The 18,813-nt window shown below is 46.0% G+C and overlaps 1 pseudogene; it reads left to right on the top strand.

Annotated features, from left to right (window-relative positions):
- Window positions 1-18,813, top strand: part of LOC119435171 (structural maintenance of chromosomes protein 4-like) — a 74,979-nt pseudogene that overhangs the window by 32,258 nt on the left and 23,908 nt on the right.

Raw genomic sequence — 18,813 nt, 5'->3', positions numbered from 1 at the left:
AAGTCGCATCGGTGTATAAGATGCACCGGCGAAAAATTCAGAAAGCGCCACTTATACACCAGAAGTTATGGTATATACATACTAATTTCATGTCAACGAAGTTCCGCCACAAGAAAGTTCTCGCGTGTCCGTGATTTTTGTGTGTAGTGGTACTCGTGTGTGTGTGTGTGTGTGTGTGTGTGTGTATATATATATATATATATTATATATAATATAACAGGGTGTCCCACGTAACTTTAGCCAAACTTTAAGAATATGCGAATGCCACCTAGCTCAACAGAACCAAGGTAATGCGGTTTGCGGTCGCTTAGAGATACTTAGATATTTATTGCATTCCACCTAATTAGATAATTAGTCATAATTAATTAATCAACTTCTCAATTATTATCATTAGATGAAAAGTGTCAATGAGAAAATTGTAGAGCACTATGAAAAACTCCCAATACAGCTTTCTGTTCTCAATGTGTGCAATATTGTGATGTGTTTGTTGTCACTGATCTCGGGGGCGTGCGGGTGTTTTGAGAGATGGAGAGGGAAGAGGCATGGCAACACAGCAAGCAGATTTTATTTACACGCGAACTCAAAGCCAAAAAGCCTCAAACCGAAAATCAAGCTACACACTGAACTAAAAGACAATGAATAAATAAATGCCAACAAATGTACAACCTAATGAACACACTAAAATACACACTAAACATGTCCTTAACTATGCCTACACTAATTCTGGGCGTTTCCCACGCGAACGTCTGGCAACTCTGGCCTACTGCGAGAATGTATCGTCCTTACTCAGTTCGCCCTCGTCGCTCGTATTCTCCCGGCGAGAATCTCGTTGGGCCTTTCTTGAAGTCGTTGCTTTTCGCCGACTGTCGCATAGTCGTGGCTGCCTTGCAGTCGGTATGTTCACCCGCTCATCTTCGGAGCCTGTTTGACCCGGTCGCTGTTGCTGACGTGGCCGGGAGAGGTGACGGGTTGGGCCTAGTGACGTGCTCGGTCGTCGCTTCCGTCCAGCTTCTTTCCCGAGTGCCGACGTGGCGTTCCGGGGATCATCGCACGTGCCGGTCTGCCGTAGAAGGGGGAGCCTCTCTGGGGTGCCTGGTCTTGCGTGAGGAGCTGCAGCTCGTCCAGGAGCCTCGCCCGAACTGCCGAGGTCGACGGCACACCGTGGACGGCCAAACGTCCACGGACTCGGCCAGACCCCCAAGTTCCCGTCGCCAGTGCGGTGCTGGCGATGCGACCTCCTGGCCCGGAACCAGGTCGATAATGCTCAGACAACGCCGTTTCTCCTTCGATCACGCGGGTCACGCACCTCACGCGCTCGCGCCGTCAGAACGCTCCGCTCACATCGTCTTTGTCTTCTTTATGGCGCCGTCGGCGCTTACTCTGACAAATATAAAAGCATTTTTCCGAGCGTAAAAAGTGCCCGCGAATACACGCAAAGTGCCTCGAGCGGCCAGTCGCGCGGCAATTTTGCGTGCATTGCGGGCTTCTTTCATGCTCGCAAAAACACTTTTATGTTGCACATTGAGCAACAGAAAGCTGTGTCGGGAGTTTTTCGTAGTGCTCTACAGTTTTCTCATTGACACTTTTCATCTAATTATAATAATTTAGAAGTTGATTTACTAATTAAGACTTATTATGTAATTATGTGGAATGCAAAATAATCTGAGTATCTCCAAGCGACTGCAAACAGCATTACCTTGGTTCTGTTCAGCTACGTCCAGCAAACACCGGTACGATGCCTCTCACTGCATCATTTCCTACTGCCCTGGTGATGATGTGCTCTTATGGACACCTGCACAAACACCCGGTTTATGTGAGAAGCTTAAGTCTCGCTATATTGGCCCCTACAAAGTCGTAGAGCAGACCTCGCCGGTGAACTATCGCGTTACACCTGTTGATGCCCCAATTGACCGACGCTGCCGTGGCAGAGATCGTGCACGTTTCCCGCCTGAAGCCCTTTCATCTCCGTTCCCTGTCTAAGTGCGCCAGGCTGCCGCTTTCGTCCACAGGGGAATTAGTGTAAGCATTTATGCGGACTTCATCTTCATCTGTACAAAACCATTATCAGTATCGTCTCGTGTTAGTTTTTGCATCGGCGCCATCTTTTCTTCTTGAAAAAGCGTCATCTTGACCGTGGTATTACAATATTTGTATAATGAAGTATTTTTGGCTTTCCCTTCATCGTCATTATATAGTGAGGTTTGGCTGTATTTAAACTCAGCTCGTGTTAAAGGCATGGGTGCAGAATTTCACTGAAAGCAACTTTAAGAGTATAGAATGACAAAATTGCAATGGTGAGCTCTGTGACATTACAAAATTGACGGTTTGTCAAGCTCTGTAACTTAACTATATCAGATTTTTCTTTCTCACATAGAAAAAATTAAGTTACCCAAAGTAGTTATTCATTTCATGTAGAAACCTTGCTTTAGCATGTGAACAGTGGTTGCAGGTGGAAGTAAAAAAAATGTCAGACGTGCACTTGCTTGACTCTTCATTTTACCCTGTTAATTAACGCACCACTATATCATTCCTTCATTCCTCACGTGTATTTTTTTTTCTTCTGTCTCTAGCTGCTTGACCAGACTTGAAAAACTCGTTCCTGAGAAGGAGGCCAAGTTGAAACAGCTTGAAGCCGAGATTACACAAGTGGGCCAGCAGTACCAGGAGTCCCAAGAACAGCTTCGGGCCGACCGACATCAGTTGAAGAGCTTTGCTCTAATGCCCAGGCCAACAGGTCGCGGTCGCGAGTCCTCGATTCACTTCTGCAGGCTAAGAAGTCTGGACGGCTACCAGGCGTCATTGGACGACTTGTGAGTTCCTTGCTGTGGTGACGCCTGCCACTTAACACTTTTGCATTGCCTGGGCACAATCACACACATATACAAGAAAGAAAAAGAATGCACTTGGGAGAAACTATAACTTCTTTGATCTAAACACTGATTTGTGACTGCATTGTGCACTGTGACATGTTTTGGCGAGGAAAGAGGTCTGTAGTGCTCTTCATCTTTACATACAATAAATGAGGTCGTGAACATCAGCGCGGAGCACGACAAAGGCAGCACTTTACTGTTAAGGAACTATTGACACAAATACACAAGGAGATGTTAATAGTATTCCTGAAGTCAATTTGCTTCATATATTAGCCTACATGTCACTTAACCATCACCACATCAATTCTCATATCTAAAACATGGGTTTACTTGTACGCAGGTAAATGCAGTAGAAAGTGCTGCTGAACAATGGGAGTAGAACTTTATAAAATTAGAATAAGAACCTCTTAGAACCTGAACTTGACAGTGTTCTGGTCTGTGAACTTGAATACCGCAGGGTGACCTCGGTGCAATTGATGAGAAATATGACGTGGCGATTTCGACAGCGTGTGACCAGCTGGATTATGTTGTCACGGACACAGTGCTTACAGCCCAGCACGTGTTGAGTACCTGAAGAAGCACGACGTTGGATTTGCCAACTTCATTGCTCTCGAAAAGGTTAGACTGCCAAATTAGATTATTTCACACCTGTTGCCCACATTGTCTCCTGATTCAAAATTTCTTTTGTTTGCAATTTTGCTGCTGCCATTTTCGTGCCCTGAATTCCACGAAAGGACTTGTCTGACATTTCGACAACCCTGCCGTAGCTGCACAACTATGCAGTGAGAGATGACATTTGTGGTACATTTGAAAGCACTGTCTGCCAGCTAATTAAACAGTGCTTATTAGGACCGGTAATGTTTTTTTGGTGAAAACACCTGCCTGGAATTGCAATTCCTCTACAACTAGGACAGATGTTAAAATGTGTAAGTGGCACCACTTCGACCCACAGAGCAAGTATTCTTGAAGAGGTGAAACAGCGCTCCCCGACTGTGCCCCAATATTTTCACCACGCAGGGCACATCACTGAGCTGCCATATGGAGTGCTTTATTTACTATAAAATATATCTACATGAGATTAGTGGCTGCCATTAACAGTTTTCATGCATTTGTTACATGTTTAGATAGGCAAGTGAGATGAAGTTCAAGTGAATTTTTTCTTTTTTTCAATTGTCAGTAGGGACATACGAATAGTGAAATTTCCAAATCTATTTGAATGTGAATATTCGAGAAAGACAACTTTTGATTATCGAATCAAACGTAGAATGTTTTCTCATTTGTAAACAAAAATTTAAAGTTCGTGTGCAATACATATGGCAAAAAGATAGAAAGAATGTAAGGCTTTTCTACATGCATGTAGAGTCAAACCCACTTATAGCAATATTCAAGTACCACAAGAACTATATTGTTATAACTGATAATTGTTATAACTGGGTTTCATGAAAAACATCAATAAAGGGGTATGGCAGAGCTGTTTTGAGAATATATTAGGCGGGGAGGCCAGTGCCCCTCCCCACGACCTTTCTCCATCCGGCTGCTGATTGTATTGACGAGTTTAACTGTGTACATCTATTTACTGCGTGCTGCGATCACGTGTAAAAGCCACGGCTGTCGGCCTTCAGGAATGGCACTGCTATAGCAACTGCACAGCGGAGTGATGGGCAGCAAGTGACATGCGATCTCCGCCAAGGCATCCCTTTGGTGGCATCAAAAGGGGCCTTTTAAAAAAGCGAGAAAGTTGCCGCGGCAGCCTCTCGGCTTCAGAAATCCAGAAGAAATGCTGGGGAGAGATCGCCACAAGCATCTTGCCGCGTATTCTCACTGGCTTGCACGAGAAAAACCTCATGTCCGTCAGCTTTGCTTGCTTTATGCGAAGCTTGCTGACATCCTTCTCTCGCAAAGGTGCCTCGCAAAGAGGAACCCCGGAGGGACTGAATCATCTGCAGGACTTCCTGCGAAGTCGACGTTGAGGCAGCCTGCCCTACCGTGGCATCGCTGCTGCTGTCGTCATTACTGTCGCCATCGCTATCCAATGCAAGCACGTTCGCGACGATCGCCTCATCAGTTAGAAGCACTTTGTTTCTAAATCTATAGCAGTGCGCTTTCTTTTCACTGGCAACATTGTGCATTGCCGATGATCAGCGGGCGGATCAGCCGTCTTCTGTTTCGGCAGCGAGTCAAACGAGGCTGAGAAACCACGTAGCGCGGAATGCCTTCAACGCAACTAACAAAGATGAGCCCACCGACTTCATCCGTCGGCAGAACTGTGCAGAATGAGGGTCGAGCGAGCAATCTGAGAGCAGCCCGGGCAGTGCCCAGTATGCCCCAGTGCTATCACGTTTTTGCATTTGGCCCAGTCCATTCGTGTTTCATAGGGTGGTGCAACGTAGAGCTATGGCATAGCCCATTCGTGTTCGGAGGTGGAAGGGCGACGGGAGAGGGCGCTCGAGGCTGGCGATGCGGAGAAGGCTGGAAAACAGCACGCGCGGCATGATGCAGCTCAAATTCTTTTATTTCTTTTAAAGATTTCGCATTCCATTCCTTTTCAGCACGGACACTCAGTAGCCAGAATTCATCGTTATGACTGATAATGCGGCATGGGGGCATTGTAGTAAGCAGGTTATTTCACCATAGTAAACATACAAAAGTGCAGCAGCTTCTCATTGTTATAAGCAGTATATTGTTAAAACCGTATCGTTATCTTATAAGTGGTTTCGACTGTGATGGCATTCACAACAGGAAGTGCAGGGGCATGTCCTGCGCAGTCAGCTTAGTAGCTTGTAAATGAGAAACGACTCCTTTCACTTAGCTGCTATACCGTGACGGCAACAGTAATGAAAAAAAGAAAACGGCACACCACCAGATGCACACAGAGTAGCTGTGCTCGTTGACGATGTGATGCTATAGCAGCACATTGCTTTAAAGGAAGGCAAACATGGTGATGCTGGCCAAATAATAAATTGATTTGCCTCAATCAGGACAACAAATTTATATCTTTGTTGCCTAAAAGTGAGGCATCTGGTTCGATGACTTAAAATTAAGCGGGAGTCATCTGCCATGTGCCCTCATTCAGGGACCAGTGCCTCTGCTAAAGAGTCGCGGCTCTCCTAGAAGAATGATTTGGAATAGTCCGCATTGGCATCAGCTTCTCTCCTTTGAGGGTTGAATAAGTGTTGTTCTCCTTTATATTTAAATAGAAATGAATATTCAACAATTTCGAATAGCAAGTTCTCAAACCAAATATGAATCGAATAGCAAAGACTATTCAATTCGTATTCAAAATTTCCAATATTCACGCACCCCTAATCATCAGCATTACTTGTCATTAAGACATGCATATCTTCTGCAGTGCTTGGTTCATTCTTGGTGGATTTTACTTACAATGGGCACAATTGACTGTTGAGGGGAGTAAGAATGTTGTGTTGCCCTGGTGATGCTTGCATGTGCATAGCATGCCTGCTACTATGTGTAAATATAGAGATGTGCTTGAAAAACTTGTTTCATTTAATTCGTTGCAGATGGAATGCTGGATACCTTATACTCAAAATAAGATTAACACGTAAGTTATAAGTTGGAACAGCTACTGGACGTTCTTTAGAGTAGTTAGTGCTATATGAATACGTGACTTTGTGGCAGTTTGGGGACTTCAATTGGAGTTAAGCACTACCAGGTCGCTTAAGGTACCCTAAATGGTTTGCTATATGTGGATTGCTAACTGGCTTGCAATACAGCATAATTTGCCAAGTGGAATCGAGGTACTGTTGAGCATTCTAATGAATACTGATGTAACGGATTGTCAGGTGCAACAAATGGTAGACCTAAAGGTTGATTTGTCCTGCTTTATTATGAGAAATTCGTAACAAAGCCACAACAGTTATCTGGAAAACAAGGTGCAAGGGCGAAAAAGTATAGTCTCTATTGTAACTTTAATTAGTAAACATGTGACAGCCGTGATGATTTTGAATTCACGTTGAAAGGCCTAGTTATAAAAGAAATTGTGTAGAATAAAACTAGCCTTGTTCTCACTGCCTCTTTCTTCATGACCTCAGTTTGCTAAATTAGAAACACCAACAGTAAATAACATACCTGCCAACTCTTCTGAATTTTTCGTAAAATGTATGAATTTGGACCCGTCTTACGATTTTATGAATGTCGGCTCAATTTTTATGGAAAGTGGTTACCGTATTTACACGATTGTAGGTCGACCCATTTTTTCAAATTTGGCAATCCAATGTTGGGGGGTCGACTTAGAATCGAACCGAACCGTGTACCGCTAGTAACGGCAAGAAAACGAGAAATCAGGGCGCTATGGCGTGGTTACAACTTTGCACCTACGTTTTTATGGTTACGGTAGAAGCGTAGCGTATTAATTTACCGTATTGCATACATTTTGATTGCGTGCACCGCGAGCGCACGGCTCTTGTGGGAGCATCGATCATGGAAGAGCCGCCGTTTGGGGGGTAATGGTAGCTGGCGGAAGAGCCGCCGTTAGGGGGGTATTGCTAGCTGGCGGAAGAGCCGCCGTTAGGAGGGTATTGGTAATTGGCAGAAGAGCCGTCGTTTAGGGGGTATTAGTAGTTGGCGGAAGAGCTTTTCTTTGAGATACGATTGTTTTCGACGGCCGCGCGCATCTGTCACTTCTGCTGTTGTGCTGAATCGTCGCGCCTGTCATGATGCCAAGAACTTTCGGCGCTCGTTCTCAGTAGCGTTCAAACGGGCTGCTATCCTCCATGCCGAGGAAGCTAACAACTGCGCAGCGGGACGCAAGTCTGGAGTCAGTGAACGTGTGGTGCGGCAGTGGCAGCTTCAGCGCGAGGAAATTTGGCCTCCCTGGCTACTGTGTGCGGGTGGTCCTCTCTGCATGGGCGGCTGTACCGCGCGATGTCGTGGTGCGGTCGTTCGCGAAGTGTGGACTCACACTTGATGACGACGTGCTGTGGGACCGCAGCAGTACCAGTGAGGTCAACTCTAGTGACGATGAGTAGTCTTAGCAACCCCATCAATAAATTTCCCTTGAGTGAAATGCACTCGCGTTTTTCCCCCCCCCCCCCTTTTTTTGAGACATGCAATTTTGGGGTCGACCTACATTCGAGTCGACTTACAATCGTGTAAATACGGTATATTCACTAAATTATTTTTTAAAATTCATAATAAATCACATCGTTGCTGGTGGGCGGGGGCGCCACTTACATAGGGGCGCATAGAGATGGGGGTGTGCGCCGTAACCTTTATTGTCTGCAGAGTAAGGACATTTTTCACTCTGTGACGTTGCCTTCATCATCAGGTCATTGGACGACCCGATGACGCTGGACATCACTGGTTGTCGTTACTCTCAACATAGAGACCCACCTGTACATAAGTGGCGCCCCCAGAGACGACGGCGATTTCGGGTGGATGCGGCAGGCACAGTTTCTGTATTGGAGGCTGTGGCTTGTCGTCTCCTGTCACCTTCGCTAGGCTTTTTTCCCGAGTATGACCTGTTTTGTGGGCCTCACTTTGTTTTTGTGCGATGTGCTGCTGCATCGGGCGCATTGTGACTCTGGTGCTCCGGTGTTTCATAGCCGTAGCGGCTGTGAAGTGTGATGGTGTCAGTACTAGACTCGTCAGTACTAGACTCCATCAGTACTTCCAAGTGTGTTTGTGAAGTCGTACTCCTCGGTAGAATTCCCGTGCACCCCCCCCCCCCCCCCCGGTCATGAGTTTACGAATTTGAAGGTCTTGAGGTTGGCAGGGATAAAATCTTACACTGGAATTATACTGGCTAGTTTCAAACGTATGTTCACTGGCAAACTCTGTGCAGGCCTGAAAATGTGCCACGTCTGTTCGACCTGGTGTCAGTGAAGAACACTAGCCTGTTGCCGGCCTTCTACTTTGCCCTGCAAGACACTTTGGTGGCTAACGACCTTGACCAGGCCACCCGCATCGGGCTTCAGGGAAGGACCCGTCACCGCGTGGTCACCCTGCAGGGGGAGCTGGTGGACGTATCTGGTAAGGCATGCATGGACGAGCTATTCATTTGGTGCATCCTGAAGAAACAGTACAGCATAAACCTTGATATCACGAAGTATGCCTAAAATGTATTGCCGCTATTCAACATATAAGAAACATATGCCTATAGGAAATATTGGTTATGGAAGTTATTTTTCTCAAAGCCTAATTAAAGGGACAGTGAAGAAAAATATAATCCGAGCTGTATTAGTAAATTACGCTTCTGCAATACCAAAAATGTAAGACCATGGTGACACCACTTTGAGGTTTCTGCAGCAGCTTGCCATGACGCCAGGAATTCTGATGCTATCTGCTTGAGCCTTGTTAAACTTTTATTTGTGAACAAAAGTTATATTCTAAACATACCTTGATGTGACGGACAAATCTAGTACAACAGTCATTAAGGGCAAATTCTGCTGTGAAAAGTGAAATGTGTGCTAAAAAGGAAGGATAAAAGTTAATGAAAAGTGATAAAAATGACAGGAGCTAGCACTCACAACGTGGGGGAAGAGGTAACCGGACTCTGTGGCTTTACACGGATACATGAAGCATACCTGCCGACTTTCCTGAATTTTCCATAAAGTTCCTGAACTTGGGCTTACTCTACAATTTTATGAATGTACTTTTGAGCGGATGATGGATACTATTCTTCGAGGCCTCAAATGGAACACGTGCTTGTGTTATTTGGATGTAGTGTTTGCACCAGATTTTGCTACACACCTTCATCGCTTGCAGCAGGTTTTACGCTGTCTCAGTGACGCTGAAAAAATGTCACTTTTGGGCACGCAAGCTGACAATTCTCGGACATGTCGTGTCGAAGGACGGCATTCTCCCCGATGCCGCAAAGCTCCGTGCTGTTAAAGAATTCCCAAGGCCAACGTCTCTAAAAGACTTCCATAGTTTCATTGGCCTCTGCTCGTACTTCCGCTGGTTCATTCGAAATTTCGCTTCGATTATGGCACCGCTGACAGAGCTACTTTGGGGAGACCCCAATCTTTCCATGTGGTCCCCGGCTTGCGACGAGGCCTTCGTGACGGTACATCACTTGCTTACAACACCACCGATACTGCGCCGTTCCAATCCAACTGCTCCCACGGAAATCCATATGGATGCTAGCGGCGTTGGTCTTGGCGCCGTGCTCGCCCAGCGAAAGCCCGGCTACCAAGAATGTTGTTGCTTATGCGAGCCACACTCTCACGAAAGCTGAAGCGAATTATTCTGTCACGGAAAAAGAATGTTAGTGATCATCTGGGCCATTACAAAGTTTCGTGCATACCTGTATGGCCGGTCCTTCGATGTCGTTACCGATCACCACGCACTTCGCTGGTTGTCATCCCTCAAGGATCCCTACGGCCGCCTAGCCCGGTGGGCACTGAGGCTCCAAGAGTACGACATCCGGGTTGTCTACCACCCCGGCAAGAAGCACGCCGATGCCGATGCTCTTTCGCGCTCGCCTGTCCACGCCGACATTGTCAGTGTCTCCGTCCTAGACGACCCACTTCCCCATTCGCTTTTGTCGACATGGCTTTAGAGCAGCGCAAGGACTCCTGGATTTCATCTTTGATAGATTACGTCTCTGATTCACCTGAATGCCCACCATCCCGACCGCTACACTGACAGCTTCACACTTCACCATCCGCGACGGAATCGTCTATTGCCGTAACTACAGGTCCTACAGTTTTAGTCTAAGCAAATGGCTGCTTGTAATACCCCGGCAGCTCCGCACTGATGTATGCGCCACTTTCCACGCCGACCCTCAGTCTGCACACGCTGGTCTCTTCAAGACTTACACCAGACTACGTCATAGGTTTTATTGGCACGGTATGTACACATTTGTGCAAAAGTACATTCGCTCTTGCACAGAATGTCAACGCCGCAAGCCTGATCCTTGCCGCTCTTCTGGACCAATGCAACCTTTGCCGTGCCCTTCGCGACCCTTTGACTGGGTTGGAATAGACCTATACGGGCCTCTGCCATACACACAGCTGCTGGCAATCGCTGGGTCGTTGTAGCTATAGACCACCTCACGAGGTATGCAGAAAAGGCTGTCCTACCAGCTGCGATGGCTCGTGACGTTGCCTCCTTCCTGCTTCAACGCTTCGTTCTACTCACGGCGCTCCCGCGAACTCCTGAGCGACCAAGGCCGCGTCTTTCTCGCCGATGTCGTTCAAGAACTTCTCACTGAATGCCGCATTATTCATCGCTGTACCACCACATATCACCCCGCATACAAATGGTTTGACAGAGCGCTTTAACCGAACTCTTGGCGACATGCTTTCGATGTATGTCGCCTCCAACCACACCAATTGGGACCTCATCCTTCCCTATGTCACGTACGCCTACAATACGGCACCCCGACAACGACGGGCTTTTTTGCCTTCTTTCTTCTATATGGCCGAGAACCGTCATTTCCCATTGACACTATCTTCTTACCGTCCCGACTTAACAGAGGGTACTCCGGTTTCCGAAGCCGCCCGGTATGCAGAAGAATGTCGTCAACTAGCTCGCTCCCTTACAACGCAAGAACAAGCGCTACAGAAATTTCGTCATGACGACAGGCGCCTCCACACCCACTTTTCGCCTGACGCTCTCGTTTGGTTGTGGGTGCCTCCTACTTCAACACCAGGTGTCTCCTCCAAGTTTGTATCCCGATACCATGAACCCTACCAGGTTCTGCAGTAAACTTCTCCGGTGAACTATGTCATCGAACCTCTGACGCCCCCTATGGACCTGCATCACTGAGGCTGTGAAACTGTCCATGTCGATCGGCTCAAGCCGTATCACGACGCCTTAGGCCTCCTGTGAAGCTCCGTCTTCAGCGAGGGGGGAAGATGTAAGGAAAAAGAAGTGCGCCCTGCAGAGCTCCGCAGCCAGCTCGCCAGTGCTACTGAAGTGGCGCTCGGGCTCGACGCTGTTCCTGGTGCGCCTGGCTAAACCAAGCTGTTGTGTCTTCCTTTCGGCATCCTTCGTGTCATGCACAGCTGTGCCAGACTTCCTTGTCACACACCAAGTTTCTGTTTGCAAAAAAAAAGTGTGGCTCGTCAGTTTCTGACAACGCTCTTGGAAATCAGCAGTAGGGGCATCAGATGTGCACTTCGTTCTAATAGGTTTGCATACATGTTTCTGAGGCAGGCTAAATAGGCAATGGCTGCCTCTGAAAAATCCACTATGATCTAAAAAATGTTTAGCTTTTCGGTCCCTGCTGTTCTAAGTTTGGCTGCTGTGTCGAGAGCGTTAAGGGCCCCGTGTCTCAGAAAATCCGCCACAGACGCTGGCATTTTCTGTGGTGGAGAAAATCGTCCCGAACCATCCCGACCGTGCAGGCCCTCCGCATGTCGCAAGGTGTTAGTGAACAAAAAAATCAAAAATTGAATTTCTCGCAGTAAAATTCGTCAGAAAAATGGTAAAGTATGATTCACCACAACCTACAGACATGTTAGCGTTGGATTGTAATATGAATGTACGAGAAAACATAATTCTGTTACGAGGAAACACAAACCCCTTTTCCAGCATTTCTACCATACCAACAGCAGCGCGCTAGGGTAGGTTACTTGTGAAAATCCTATCCAGATGGTGCTCGCATCCTCAGCAGGTCAAATTGGGACATAGCCTGCCTAATGCATTCTGGACACACACGCGTTGGGGCAATAGCAAACAAATAATAAAATAATAAAGAAAGGTCCTAGGGCCTTCACATTTTAATATAAGACGACTTATATTGCCCCTGGAGAAACGTTCTTCCCAGCAATGCATTTTGGTTTAAAAGTGAAGCCGACTTTTAGGTGATCGGTGTAAGCTTGGTCTTTGCAAGCTGGCTTTTTCACGTTCTGTGTCGCAGGGAAGCCTACTCATCAAAAAAATGCGAACAGGGCCTGATAACGCTATCGTGTTCCACTCTTGAAGGTGAAGCTTAAGTGTCCTTAAATTTTTTTTTATGAAAGTGTGTAATATTCCACAAAATGTGCGTGCTCAATGCAATATTTTTAAAATGCTTGCCGTGGCCCCCCCCCTTCTTTGTTGTGACTGCAGGATTTTTATGAAGTTTAACAGTCACAGGTTGGCAGGTTAAGTGGCTTGAATGCCATGCAACCATGTCTCTTCACAACAGGCACCATGAGTGGAGGAGGTGGATGTGTCCTGCACGGCAAGATGGGTCAGGCGGTGCTCGATGATAACATGAGCGCTGAGCAGATGGAGCAGCTCACGTCTCAGCTGACAGCCCTCGAGAACAAGGCCCGGGACCTTCACGAACGCTGCTCTGTGCTGGAGGACAAGATAAACTCTCTTCGCAAGGATGTCACAGCTTCCAAGCATGCCTGCAGAAGTTCCAAGTGGAAGTTAAGGTGCCAAGCACGTTTGTTTTACCGGGATGTACCTTATTTACCCGATTCTAACGCATCCCCAAATTTAAAGTGCATCCAATTTTTGCGAGTTTAAAGTAAGAAAATGAAACTACCTGAAGGTAATGTGAGCCCAGTTTATAAAAGAATAATAAATTCGCAAAAGTGATAGTATCTCCGAAAGGGTTTGCCCGAGAATGCTGCTCCAGGTCATAGTCGAGCACAAATGAACTCACGGCTACCTTTGCGAAAACGTCTCTATCGCCATCTTGTGATGGTGATTGTGCTGCCTCTGATGACCCTGACAGCGGGTTTTTGTCAACATTGTGAATGCGGTTTTTGTTTCGTATTCAATTGTAATACACAGGTGATTTTCGGACTCATTTTCTCGAAAAAAGGTGCACATTAGATTTGAGTAAATATGGTAGTTGAAACGCGACTTAGGCTTGTGACAAACTTCAACAAGAACAACATGGAAAATTGAATGACCAACAGTGGGGCAACAGCCTCCGCCTTGGGCCAACTTTTCGACAAAGGAACTTGTCTTCATCAGGCCCTCATGCACGAGTTTGTCTAAACGTTGGCTAAAGGTGAGGCTTCGGATGTTTGACTGTTGGGGCTAGTTTAGTTGGTAATGCATTTCGAACGTTATGCTGAGCAGAAAACATTACAAGAAGAAGATAGGTGAGGGGAAGGCATAGACGCTTGCTTGCGGCTCTGGTTTTATTAGAAGATTCCTTGGTTGCTGCGACGGTATGGATGCACTGGCAACATCTTGAAGACATTGTGTTATGGCGCCCGTCTACCTGCCCACGTCAAGGAATGTGGCTGTGGCCCATTGTTTGAGAAACTAAGACACAGACACAGTAAAGAACTGAATGACTCGAAGACAGAAAAAATTGCATAAATTTAGTAGTGGTGAAACAGTACAAAGATTAGGACTTAACACAAGAACAAGCTGAGTGACACACACAGAAATGGATGTGCATAAAACTAACGATGGGAAAAACAGCTCAGAAAATTAAGACAGAAATGCAGAAAGGAATGGAACTGAATGGCATGAACGCTATCAACTGTTGGTATTGAAAAAACAAAATGGACAACAAAAAGCGGGAGAAGCTGCACACACGATGGTGAAGACTAATTGCTGGAGAGTATCCACATGTGTGCTCCCCCCTAAAAAAAAGTTCTATTATGATATTAAGTGGTCATAAGACCACTTGATATCCCGTTATATTGTTAAGGTTATGACTGTGTTTTATCTTTTTTTAGAGGCGGGGGAGGGGGGGAACACATGGGAATATTTTCCAGGGATAAGCTTTCACTGATGAATGTTCTGTTCCTTCTTGCATGTTTTTTATTGTTCTTTTCGTTTTCTTCAACAGTTGAGTTGACAGTAAAGTTAGTGCCTGTGTCGATCAGTTCTTCCTTGTGTCCATGACAAAGTTTTCATAAAATGGTGGTGGCGCACATGTTACTTGGGACTGGCAGGTGGCAAGGGCTATAAGGGTGACACATGCAGCAGCACGTGTCTACAGCTTTACATGCCAGCTACATCTAAACTATGTATTCTGCATGCTGTGCTTCTTCCGTCAAAATGTAAAATCTTCGGGGTTCTACAATTTGTGTGCTACACTGTGACATTCCAAGATATACTACAGAGCTGAAGCGCAGCAAATGTCACTTACCAGTCAGTTGGCTGAACAGAAGCAGAAGTTATCAAGTCGCTCCGGACAGAAGCAGCTTGCCCAAAGGAGGAAAAGGCTTGCTGCCTACAAGAAAGGTATGCCTGCCTTCTGTCTAGCTTGATATGTGTTTCTTTTTAATACTTTTGACTCCTGTTAATTGCACCCTTAGGGACGGAGTTATCCGAAAGGTCGAATTAACAATGGCAGCGAAATTACAGATTACATTTGTTTGGTTGAATAACTACTTTTTAAGGTTTTAAAGACTACTTTATACAGTATTTAACTTACAGTCGTCATGGGCCAGTGGCCCACGGGTCTCGACACTGTCTCAGCCCTTGCAAAATCCTCAAATTGAGACACCACTCGGGGCACAGTGCAGATCGTCACTAGTATCACTACAAGACAAGTGCTGCTATCACTGTCGCCACCTCAGAAGGTCCATGCTGTCTGCCGATTCCTCCTGTATTGAAGTTTAGTAACCCTTGCGCGGCTCAGAGGGTGTCGGAGGGGGTTGAATAAACCAAAGTGGCTTGCTTTTGCCTGCGAACTAAAGGAGTGTCCTTCCATGCTTTCTCGCTAGGAATTGCCAGTGTGTTTGAAGTAAGTGAAAATCAAGTTATTCGAGGTCGGGGGAGTTGTCATGGCCCAGTCAAAACAATATACTACTGAGCGTCACATAAATACCAGTGCCGAGTGTACTCCCTCAATCAAAAGTGTACGTACCACAGGTTCCGGGAAAACAGTGAATTTCTTTGAAGCTAAGCCTTAAGTGTGGTGCAAACTTCACAAAAATGCCCAATGCACCTGTCATTTCTCATTTGTGCATGCAGTAGAATCTCGTTAATTCGAACTCAACGGGGGACTGCAAATTTATTTGACTGAAACGGAGTTCGAACTAAGGAAGTTTCTTTATCGATACGCCATATGGAATTCTAAATACAGTAAAACCTCAATAATTCGAAGGCCGCCGGACCACGAAAATTCTTCGAATTAAGCGGTCATGAATAAGCGGTAATGAATAATAAAAAAAAAAGCAAGAACTTGCCGCAAAAAGAAATCACCTATATTCCCATGTCCGAGAAAAATTACTCAATGTAATCACCGATCCGATGCGGGATTACTTGGCGCGCTGGTTCCACCGCCCCTAGTGCCATGCTCTCCAGCTGGCTCAAAAAACGTAGCATACAAATATCACCCGCACTGCATTCAACAAAGTTGGGACGATGTTCGGAATCGATAACTGCCGCGAAAGCGGGCGTGGTGGTGCTTGACTCCAAAAATTTGGACTTTCTGGATATTCCGGACTTCAAAAATGCACCGTCAGGGTTCCCATTGAGTTCATGCATTTTCGCACCCAATTTTTCGGATGAATTGAGACCCCAAGTTCGATTTTGCGGACTAAATCGCTCTTTCCGAGCCGCGCTACCCAAGGCCGCCATGTTGGATTTGCACTGGCTTGGATTCCAGTGGCTCGCTTTATAGCCTCCAGATTGGAACGCGCGCTATCAATAGAGAGCTCGCGCAATCCTCCAGTCTCGGAGGCCATGCCCGCTTTCCTTGGCTGACAAAACGTCCAGAGTACTCTTTTCTTTTTTCTTATATGCGCTCAGCACTATCGTGTAACCATTTATTGTGGGATGTTTTTTTATTACAACAGCAATTATATGGACACTTTAAACGGATTTTCGCCATCGGCATCGACGCCCTGAGGTTCCATACAAAGTCCTAGAGCGATAAAATCATCGCCGCGCGCCCGTCGTATGTGCGAGTGACAGCGCGCGGAGGATGCGCGCTTTCATGGAGAGCGAACGCACGGCGGAGCGTAAACACGACTTCCTCCCTCGTGCGAAAGGCCGTGGAGGTATGGGAGGGACTTCTACTCTTCTAACAACTGCGTACTTAGCGCCGGAGCGGTTTCTCGCGCGCACCGTATCTTGAAAGCAATCTCCAGACGGCTCTGACCTTTTGTATGCACTGTGCTCTCGCCGCTCATTTTCCGTTGACACGATAGACTGCACGAACCTTCGCTCGCTGCGGCGGCCGCGCTCGTTCGTGCGCACTGACACCACGCTTGTTAATTCAGTGAGTTTTTTTTCTCTCTCTCAAGTTTCGGTTGCTATTTTTGACGTGGCGTGTACACTGAGCAGGTGTCTAGGAGACCCATGTCTCAGTGATCGGCACTACCTCCTGTACCTTCACGAGAGCTAAGCAGTGCGAAGCTCGTTTCTTGGATCTTCATGGCGAACTCCGTTGGCGGAGATCGCCAACGCGGTGACGTTCGTGTCGACTGTACATGGAGACGATGTCATTGCTGCGCAAATCCAAGCAAGCCGATCCCCTCCAAGCGTAGTATGAGGCAGGGCATTATTAGAGTTTTTTTTTTGTTTTTTTTAAGCCGCACTAATAACTTTTTTTCAGCCGAACGAGTTTTCTGGACTATTTTTCAGTCCCCACGAGCTCGGAAAATCGGTTGGAGACAGTACTGAGCGCCTTAACCTAACCGCCGCATGTTGCTACTAGCCGGAAACTTCGAATTATCCGAATAGAGCCGCGCGGGCCATTCAAATTATCCGGTAGAATTTGCATTGAGAATGATGGGACCGCTCAAATTCTTCGAATTAACTGAAATTTCGAATTAACCGAGTTCGAATTATCGAGGTTTTACTGTATCTTGCATTAATTCTTCGGTCTTCACTTCATAGTGTTTTTTTACCAAAAGTGTGAAAGCAAGCTAAACTGCTTTGTATCCTCAAAAGCGGCAGTGCTGACAATTTGGCAAACTATCGCCCTGTAGCAATTAATAGTACCTTGAACATATCTCAAAACATCTCCCAAGTTATATAAATGAATATAACCTATCTAACTACAAACATGGCTTTCGTCAAGGCCTATACACAACATCTCAGCTCATCGAATTAGCCCATGATCTTTAAGAAACTATTACCGTACCTTTCGGGGAGAGACAGATATGGTCTTCATGGACCTCGCGAAGGCGTTTGATAGTGTCTCACCATAAACTGCTAAGAAAAATTGATGTTCAAAAATGCTACTATTACAAAATTATTCTCCTATTTTCTTCTCGCAAGCAATATGTCAAAATTAGTTATTCAAGGTCTCAGATTTCGTCTGTTAAGTTGGGAGTGCCCCAAGGCAGTGTTTTGGGCCCCCTTTTATTCCTCTATTTGTCAATGACCTCCTGATTGACATAGACGTTTCTATCAGGCTTTTGCAGGTGATTGCATTATATACAATAAAATAGAAACAGTAAGTGACCAGGATAAATTACACGGAAATTTACAGACGATAAAGAGATGGTGTGGATGAATAGCAAATGATGTTAAACCCGCTAAAAAATGTAGTTATGGCAGTCTCTAGAAAGTTGAAATATTTAAACTACTCTTATTTTATTAATACAGTTAAACCTGGATATAACGAAGTTGACAAATTTCCGAATAGCTTCGTTATATGCAGGTTCAGCATGAAAATTCGAAAAAGAAACGCTTACCGTATTTACTCTATTCTAACGTGCCCTCGATCGTAACGCGCACCCGTTTTCCGTGACCAAAAGAGAGGGAAAAAATCCTTTACAGTACCATGCACTTCATGCTTTCATACCAGAAATACAACTATCACTCAAGATTTGCTCCCAATACACTAAAGTTGCGATGAACAAAAAAGTTCCATGGACGCGTGTCGTTTCGCACAAGTGCGAGGCGTCGGAAACAAAGAGCGAGCAACATGATGGCGTCGTATAGTGTCACCTAGTGTCAGGTTAGTGAAGTGAAGCGCAGAGACTTGCGCAGTAACCAAGAGTGGGGCTGCCAGCACGTTGAAAAAAATTTTTTTTTCTTCGGCAACATCAAGTGAAAAGAAGAGTGCCAGCTTGGCGGGCTAGGCCAGCTGCAGCAAGCGGCAGGATCAGGTTTG

This window comes from Dermacentor silvarum, unplaced genomic scaffold, assembly GCF_013339745.2.
Source record: "Dermacentor silvarum isolate Dsil-2018 unplaced genomic scaffold, BIME_Dsil_1.4 Seq496, whole genome shotgun sequence".
In the NCBI taxonomy this organism is placed as follows: domain Eukaryota; kingdom Metazoa; phylum Arthropoda; class Arachnida; order Ixodida; family Ixodidae; genus Dermacentor; species Dermacentor silvarum.
This window is presented reverse-complemented; position numbering and strand designations above follow the sequence as displayed.